This window comes from Dipodomys spectabilis, unplaced genomic scaffold, assembly GCF_019054845.1.
Source record: "Dipodomys spectabilis isolate Male_0828 unplaced genomic scaffold, ASM1905484v1 ptg000312l, whole genome shotgun sequence".
In the NCBI taxonomy this organism is placed as follows: Eukaryota; Metazoa; Chordata; class Mammalia; order Rodentia; family Heteromyidae; genus Dipodomys; species Dipodomys spectabilis.
The window spans coordinates 3,542,297-3,551,187 of NW_024870989.1; positions in this window are offsets into that span (position 1 = coordinate 3,542,297).

Genomic DNA, 8,891 nt, shown 5'->3' on the forward strand with positions numbered 1-8,891 from the left:
GATTAAGCAAGTGCTTTTAGCAGTTAAAACTGATGACAGCGGTATCAGAGCTCTGATATGAGCACCTTCTCCATAGCAAGTAATGCTCTATGGACTGTAAATATGGAAGATACACTAAAATTCTCTCTCTACACACACACACACACACACACACACACACACAAACACACACACACAGAGCTGCCACCAGACACATCAGAGATCAGTTCCATTCATTTGTAATAATAGTTGATTGATGTTTGCGCCATTGCTTTAACTTGGCTTCAAAATCCTGCCTGGACCTTTATCTTTCTCTGAGATCAAGTCCCTAGATCTTAGTATACTCTGTGTCTGTATATTCATAATATGTTCCTGGCTGCTTCAGGCTAATTCACAATACCCTGAATACAGGATCCTCAAACTTGACATCAAAGCAAACTCCATGAATTTATACTACTATTCCAAAATACTAAAATTTATTGGATCTAGAAATGAAAAAAAGACACAACTTGTTACTTTAGTAGCAATTGACATCATGCAAGTAGAAGAATATTGATCAGGAACTGAGGTAAGAGAATTGGAGTATGTCTAAAATGTAGAATACAGGATCTGTATTATAGATACAAAATCTTGTTCAATAGGCTCATGTAATCTTATATTGGAAGCAAAATTTACATATACAATTTTCCAGTTATTTTGCTTACATATCATTTCTGATCACATATCCTCTTATGAATGTTTATCATATCTTTGAATAAATCACACGATTTGTGTGCAAATTATCATCTTAAGGAAAGACAGTCTGATTTTATATCTTTCCTTATTTTTTGTTTCCCTGTTTGCTGAAAAAAATGTATCCCTGGAAACAGGATACTGACAGCAAATCTGGGTGTAATTTTCATTTTTTAAATTTCAAATATAATATAAACTTTGTTTTGACTAGTCATTTTCTAACAATGAGTGATATTCATGAGCACTAATATTTTGGTGACTTTAAATAAATTGAGATGATTTTCTGGTACCTCTTGGGTCTAATTGACTTAATCATTGGATCATTCATGTATAAACATTTGCATTGTACTTTTTAATTTTTATATATAAAATAGTCCCCAAAGTTTTACTTTAAAGTGATAATTGGAGGGTTTCTTCATGTTCAAAACTTTATATTTATTTCAATTAAAGTACTGAAAACACATGACCTTCACTGGAGCAATATGATGAGAAACATGAGAAAGATGAGAGACATATTTCTAAAAAAAGATGAGAACATATTTCTAAAGAGAATGGATATGTTGATTAAAACATAGAAAAGAGTAAAATAGGTTTCATGCTTGAGACTGCATAAATTTCATATGAATGTAGCTCAAGATGAGACGGAGAGATGAATTCATATTTATATCACTGAGATTTATATCACAATATAAGAAATATATATATATTAAGGAATTGGTCATTCAAAGCCCTAGATACCTAATGGATTAAGAATGGAATTGAAAATTGAAGATGAAAACAAACCAACTTGCAGGTATTATGATTTTATAATACTAATATGAAATAACTGAAGCTTTTGTCTTCTGAAAAAGAATGGTTAGCCTATAATTTCAATGTAAGGAATCAGTTGTAATGAGTCTAAAATCTTTTCCTCCAAGATATCCAAGAGTACTATACTCATCCTCTAAAGAGTAAATAAGTAATTATTTTCCTTAGTTTTGCTTAATATTAATTTACTTGTAGCAAAAGGTTAAAATGTCTGCTCTCTTTATTTCAATGCAATAACATACATTTCATATTATTACTGTCCCTTCATAGAAGCCTGAAATCACTATTTCAAAGTAACACAAACAGAAACACAAAAATAACCGGATACAACCATCACAAATCCTAAATTATGTGAAAAAACCACAATATCCAAAATAAACCTGAGGAAGTGGAAAAACAATGGCAGAATAACAATAGAAAATTACCCCAGCTCTAGCTAATGAAACAGAGATTTAGAGTCCTAGCAGGTACTCCACTTCTAGCAGGTCAAACCAAGTCAGGTATAATTATATATATATATATATATATATATATATATATATAATTCAAAAGAAGATTTTTATACTGTTTTCACAAGGAAACAGAAATCTATGATAAGTTACCTAGCCAGGCAAGTGACTGCTGTGACTGTGTTTCCCAACATATTCAAAAGCACAGATGCACTGTGGAAATAAAAGGGCCACATGGGAAAAAAGCAGGAACAGAGACAGCCACATCCAAACACAGACACAATTCACCTTACCACTGGACAGTTCGAACTGTCTTTGGAACCACAAGTATTAACATGACAACATTTCAGCACAAATGATCTCTAATCCTACGCTTAATGGTCTAGACAAAAACCTAAGTCCAGAAAAACAAATCACAACAGAAGACCAAACCAACACCTGGCAAACCAAACAAGAACATAGAGAGTCACCTGTTAAGATCATAGATCCCCCAAATGAAAGCCAATAAATCCTCCAAATGGACAAAACAAATCAGAAAAATACAAGAAAACTGATGCCAAGGTAGTATAATTCACACAGGAAATGACCAGACATTAGAACAGACAGTTACGGACCTAGAAGATAGTATTCAAAATACATTAAAAGTACTGCTGAAAAATGTGATTAGCGAAAAGATACAAAACCTCCACAAGGAAATTTGTGAACAAGATGAGACCAACCAAAGATTAGCAAAATAATTCATGTAGACTACAAACAGAAAGATAAATAAATTCTGAGAAGGCAAAGGAGTCCAAGGGAAAAAAATAGATACCTAGTTAAAAGGTATGAGAGAAGACACAGCTAAAAAGCCAACTCCTCCAGTGCCCCTACCAAAGAAAAGACGTAAAGAAAGTCCACACAAGACCTAAAACAAAGCTTTAATAAAGATAGAAGCCTTAAAAAATGACAAATTATGAGACAGAGAAATCCAAAACAAAATAGAAAGTCTCTAGAGCGAAAAGATGACATAGAAGATAATTTTGGGCATCAAAGACAGACTAGGTCTAATAGAAAAGAGGAGAAAATCATTTAGAACAAATCCAAGAAATAAGAAACGATCTTGCTGGAAGTTCCAGATTCAGTTAGAAGATCAAACTTGGGGGAGATAGGTATCAAAAAGGAGAAGAGCAGGAAACAAAATGGATGGGAAACATATTACAGAATTCAAGCAGAGAACATGCCAAACATCAAAAGAGATAGGCTCATTCAGAGAAGAGAAGCCTTTAGAACACCAGAGAATACCAGAACAGAACAACCCACCACCACATCATAATCCATTAGAGGATCATTAGAGATCAAGGAAAGCATTCTTAAAGCTGCCAGGAGAAAAGACTGATTATTTATAAAGGATATACAGTCAGAATAAATAATGATTTCTTGTCCGATATGGTAAAAAGGAGAGCCTGGCATGATATATGGCAAACATTAAAGGCAAACAACTAGCAACCGTGAATATTGTCCCAAGCAAATCTCTCCTTTACATTTAAAGGATATATAAAAAATATTTCATGACAAAGAGAACTTGAAACAATTTATCTCCACCAAATCGGCAAGATTGAAATTAATCAAATATATCCTACATAGAGAAGGTCAAGAAGAACAGGAACTGGTTATATAAAATGCTCCTTACCAGAGAACAAAGTAAATATAATAAGAATAGATGAGGCACAGCTCCTAACAGCAGGTGTATAAAATAGCAGGAATTATTAGATATTTCCCAGCCTCAACTCTCAATATCAATGGACTTAAATTTCCAATTAGAAAACACAGATTAGGGGCTGGGAAGGTGGCTCAATGGTAGAGCGTTTGCCTTACATGCCTGAGGCCCTGGGTTTGATTCCCCAACACCACATAAGCAGAAGAAAAACAAGTCAGAAGTGGTGCTGTGGCTCAAGTGGTAGAGCACTAGCCTTGAACTGAAGAGCTGAGGGACAGCGCCCAGGCCTAGAGCTCAGGCCCCACAACTGGACACCCCCCCCAAAAAAAGAAAACATAGATTAGATAGTAGTTTCAAAAAACAAGACACATCCATCCAGTTTCCACTAGAGATACATTTCATTGACAAAAACAAACACATACTCAAACTGAAAGGCTGGAAGGAAAATTTTCAAGCAAATGGACAGCATAAACAGGCCACAGTAGAATTACTAACATAAAATCATATAGAATTCAAATTAAAATTAGTAGGAAGAGACATTACATATTGATAAAGCAGCTCTCCATTAGGAGGATATATCAAGTTTAATATCAATGCCCTGAATCCTGGAGCACCCCACATCATCAACCAAATACTACATAACCTTTAAACACATCTCAACCCATCATTGTCATGCATGGATTGGTTATCCAAGAGAAACTCAACCAAGAAACTGAAGACCTAAATAATTGCATTGACCACCTAGCCCTAAGAGACATCTACAGAATATACACTCAATGTCAGTATATACATTCTTTGCAGCAGGTCATGGAAGATTCTCCAAAATACAACCTATCCTATGTCACACAGAAATTCTGTCCAAATTGAAAGAAAAATTAATTGAATTCCCAAACCTTGTCAGACCACAGCAGAATAAACTTACAATTAAACAGCTAAAGCAAAAAAAAAATTGTCAAACCCATGAAGACTGAACAAGATATTGCTGAATGACCAATAGGGCACTGAAGAGATTAGAATAGAAATCTGAAAGTTTCTGGAATTTAACAAAAATGAACACACAAAATACCAGCTCCTCTGGGACATATTAAATGCAGTACTTACAGGAAAATTTATAGCTTTGAATGCCTACATCAAGCAATTGGGGAAATCTCAAATCAGTATTTTTATTATGTACCTAAAGCTCTTTGAAGAGAGGAACAAGTCCAAACCTAAGTGGGCGGAAACAAATGAAAAAATTAAGTCAGAAATAACTAAATAAAGACAAAGTAAAACATAGAAAGATCAACAAAACAGAGCTGGTTCTTTCAATAAATTAACAGACTTGACAGACCCTTACCAAATCTGACTAAAAAGAGACCTTATATAGATAGAAAGATAAGTAAAAACACACAGATTGGGAGAAAGTCTTTAGTTGCTCTGCAACATACAATGGCCTCATATCTCAAATATGCTTAGAGCCCCAAAACTTAACCCCCCCCAAAAAAACAAATCCTTATAGAAACAACAACCTTCATAATATAAGTGGGCTTAAGATTTAAGGAGAGACCTCTCTGAAGAAGAAATATGAATGGTCAATAGATACATGAAAAAATATGCAACATTTCTGGCCATAAAAGAAATGCAAATCAAAGCAAAATTGAGATTCCACCTCACCCCAGTTTGAATGACCATTACGAAGAAAACTAATAATATCAGATGCTTGGCTGGTGGGGATATGGCCAAAAAGGAACATTACTACACTCACTATTGGTAGAAATGTAAACTTGTTCAAATACTCTGTAAAAAAGTATAGAGGTTCCTCACTAGAGCTCCCCTATGACCCAGCAATGATGGATCAAGAAAATGTCATATATATTCACAAGAAAATTCTATGCTTTCATCAGAATGAATGAAATTGCACCATTTGTAAGGAAATGAAATAATTTGGAAACATAATAATTCAAACAAGCCAGACCGAAAGAATCATAGGCTACATATTTTGACTCATTTGGAAAAACTAGTATATGAGTATATGTCTAGGATATTCCCAATAGCTCAATAGCAATATGCATATCACCATAAAATGATTCTTATCGAAATGAGCTCCAAGAAATGGATAAAAGATGATTGTATAGTGAACTGTTTTTAGTTATTTCTATTTAGTTTTTCCTCTTTGGTTTATTCCCTGTAGTCACTGTTTTTGATTTCTGTACCCTTTGTCTTATACATAAGTTAATCTGATTTGGGGAAGGGAAGGGAAATCACAAAAATGGTGGGACAAAGATTATCCAAAGCAACAGTGATATTCACTAGACACTATGTTAGAAATAAACTTTACAACTTTGTGGGAGTAGGATGTCAGGGTTGAGGGAAGCAGAAAAAAATGAGGAAGGGGTAACACTGTTAAAAATGTACTCATTACTTATGTAACTGTAACCCATCTCTCTGTATATCACCTTCATAATAAAAAAAACAAAACAAAAAAAGAACTCATCCAAATACAGAAAATTAGAGACAAAAATGAGACAACACAACAGATATAAGCAAAATTGAGAATGTTATAAGAGAGTATTTTGACAATCTTATGCCAATCACCTGGAGAATCTTGGAGAAATTGATGCTTTCCTATACTGCATCTGAAGCAAGAAGTAACACGTAAGAAGAAATGAAATTGAAATGTCAGTAAACCACTTCCCATTCCAGAAAAATCTAGGACTCAATGAATTTACCATGAAATTAAGGCCTGCAAAGAACTTAAAATACACAGATGTAACTCTTCAATGGATAGAAAGGGAAATGGAATTATCAAACACATTCTATGAAGCTAGAATTAGACTCTTCCTCAAATCACATAGGGACTCACCAAAGAAAAAGAACTATGAACCCAACTCTTTGATAAACAATTATGCAGAACTTCTTAATAAATTTCTCACCAACTAATTTCAGCAACTAACAAAATATAATATTGTATGATCAAATAGGATTCACCCTAGGATACAATTGGATTGAATATTCTTGTCAATAATCATAATACAAACCATAGGAGAAGCAGGGACAAGAAAACACATGATCGTCTATAGGGATGTAGTAATAGCTTTTAACAAGGTCCAATACCCCTTTATGAATAAAAGGTCTGAGAGGCTAGGAATGCATGGAACATTCCTCAATATAATACACACACACACACTCACACACACACACATATATGACAAACACATATATATATGAAACACATATATATCACACACACACACACACACACACACACACACACACACACACACACACATATATGACAGAGATAATTAGCATTTACCTAACCGTGGAAGCATGGAGACATTAACATCAGGAATGAGACAAGGATGTCCACTCTCTCCACTACTCTTCAATATGGTAGTGGACTTTCTAGCAAGAGCAATAGGCAAGAGAAAAACATAAAGGGGATCCAAATAGGGAAGAAGTAAAACTATCCCTTTTTTACAGATGAAATGATCCTGTATTTAAAGGACTCTATAGCTTCCTCCTCCAAGTTACTAAAGGTGACACTAACCTTCAGCAAAGCAGCAGGGCATAAAACCACTAGAGTCAGTAGTTTTTCTGTGTTACCAACAATGGGAAGATCCAGGCTGAAATCCAAAAAAACAACCTCATATGTATTAGCTTCAAAATCAAAGCAAATCTAAACTAAACCAAACAACAACAGGAATTAATTAATTTAATTAAAAATGTGAAGGACCTCTACTGTGAAAACTTTAAAAATCTAAAAAGGGCAATTGAAGGAGACTCAAGGAAATGGAAAATCTTTTAATGCTCCTGGTTGGAAGAATTTACATGAAGACACGGCAATACTGCCCCCAAACAATTGACAATGCAATACTCATCAAAATCCCAACTATATACTTCAATACAATAAAGAAAGCAATCCAAATTTAATAAGGAATTACAAAATTACAGATGAAACAGAAGGCTTAGAAATGAACTCATGGGCCTATAGTGATCTTACACACACACACACACACACACACACACACACACACACACACACACAGAGTGGAATTCTGTTCACCCTTCAGAAAGGATGACTTTTCACAAGTCTTAAGGAAAATGAAAGGCTTGGTACAATTATACTAAGAGCAAAAAGAACGGAATGCAGACTCAGAGCAATATAAGTTTCATGGATCCATTCATTTATGGTAGCTAGAAGGTGCCTACAAGTCTACAAATAAACAAGACTGATTCTATCTCGTCCCAGTTAGAATGGCCATTATCAAGAAAGCTAACAATAGCAAATGTTGACAAGGATGTAGCCAATTGGGAACTCTATTACACTGTTGGTGGGAAATTACACTTGTTCATCCACTGTGGAATGCAATACAGAGTTTCCTGAAAAGACTAAATATAGATCTCCCTTAAGACCCAGTAATTCCCCTCATCGGCAGTAATTCAATAAATAACAAACAATCTCACATGAAAGCTACCTGCATAACCCAGGCCCAGAGTTCAAGGACTTGCAAAAAGTTACCACTGCTGTTATTTGTTTCTTCAAATATGAACTTTCGACATGAGAAACCAAATCATTCTATTTGCACTAGCTAGGATAGGACTTAAATGTTGTGGGTGATAAAAAGGCTTCTTTGTTGAATGTTAGGAAAAGAGGTAGGCAGTCCAAGAAAAGGGAGATTTTGTTGTTGTTAGTTGAGGGGCTTGAAGTTTGGGCTTGGGCACTGTCCCTGAGCTCTTCAACTCAAGGTGAGTTCTCTACCTCTTGAGCCACAGTGCAACTTCTGGTTTTCCTGTGGTTAAATGGAGATACGAGTCTCAGGGACTTTCCTGCCCAGGGGGCTTTGAACCACTGTCCTCAGATCTCAGCTTCCTGAGTAGCTAGGATTACAGTTGTGAGCCACTGGCACCAGGATAAAAATGGGGGGATTTTAGCAAAGAAAATCCACCTCTTCACCTGTGTCTAAACCTCAGATATCACTAACACTTCATCCTCAACTCATTTCATCAGATATTTGTAAAGTTTCTCTTTCCCTTTATGTAGGAATACTGCAGTCAATATCAACTCAGCTGTGGGACTGGATCAATTGTATGTTAATTGCTAGCACCTAAATCAAGAACTGTTACATCAAAAAAAATGAACCTCTCATTTGGAATAATTGTTTTCTCTTTTTATTACAAATCTGTGCTTTATTAATTCCTAATGTGATACTGGACCTCCTGATAGAATGATGATATTTTCTTTCTCT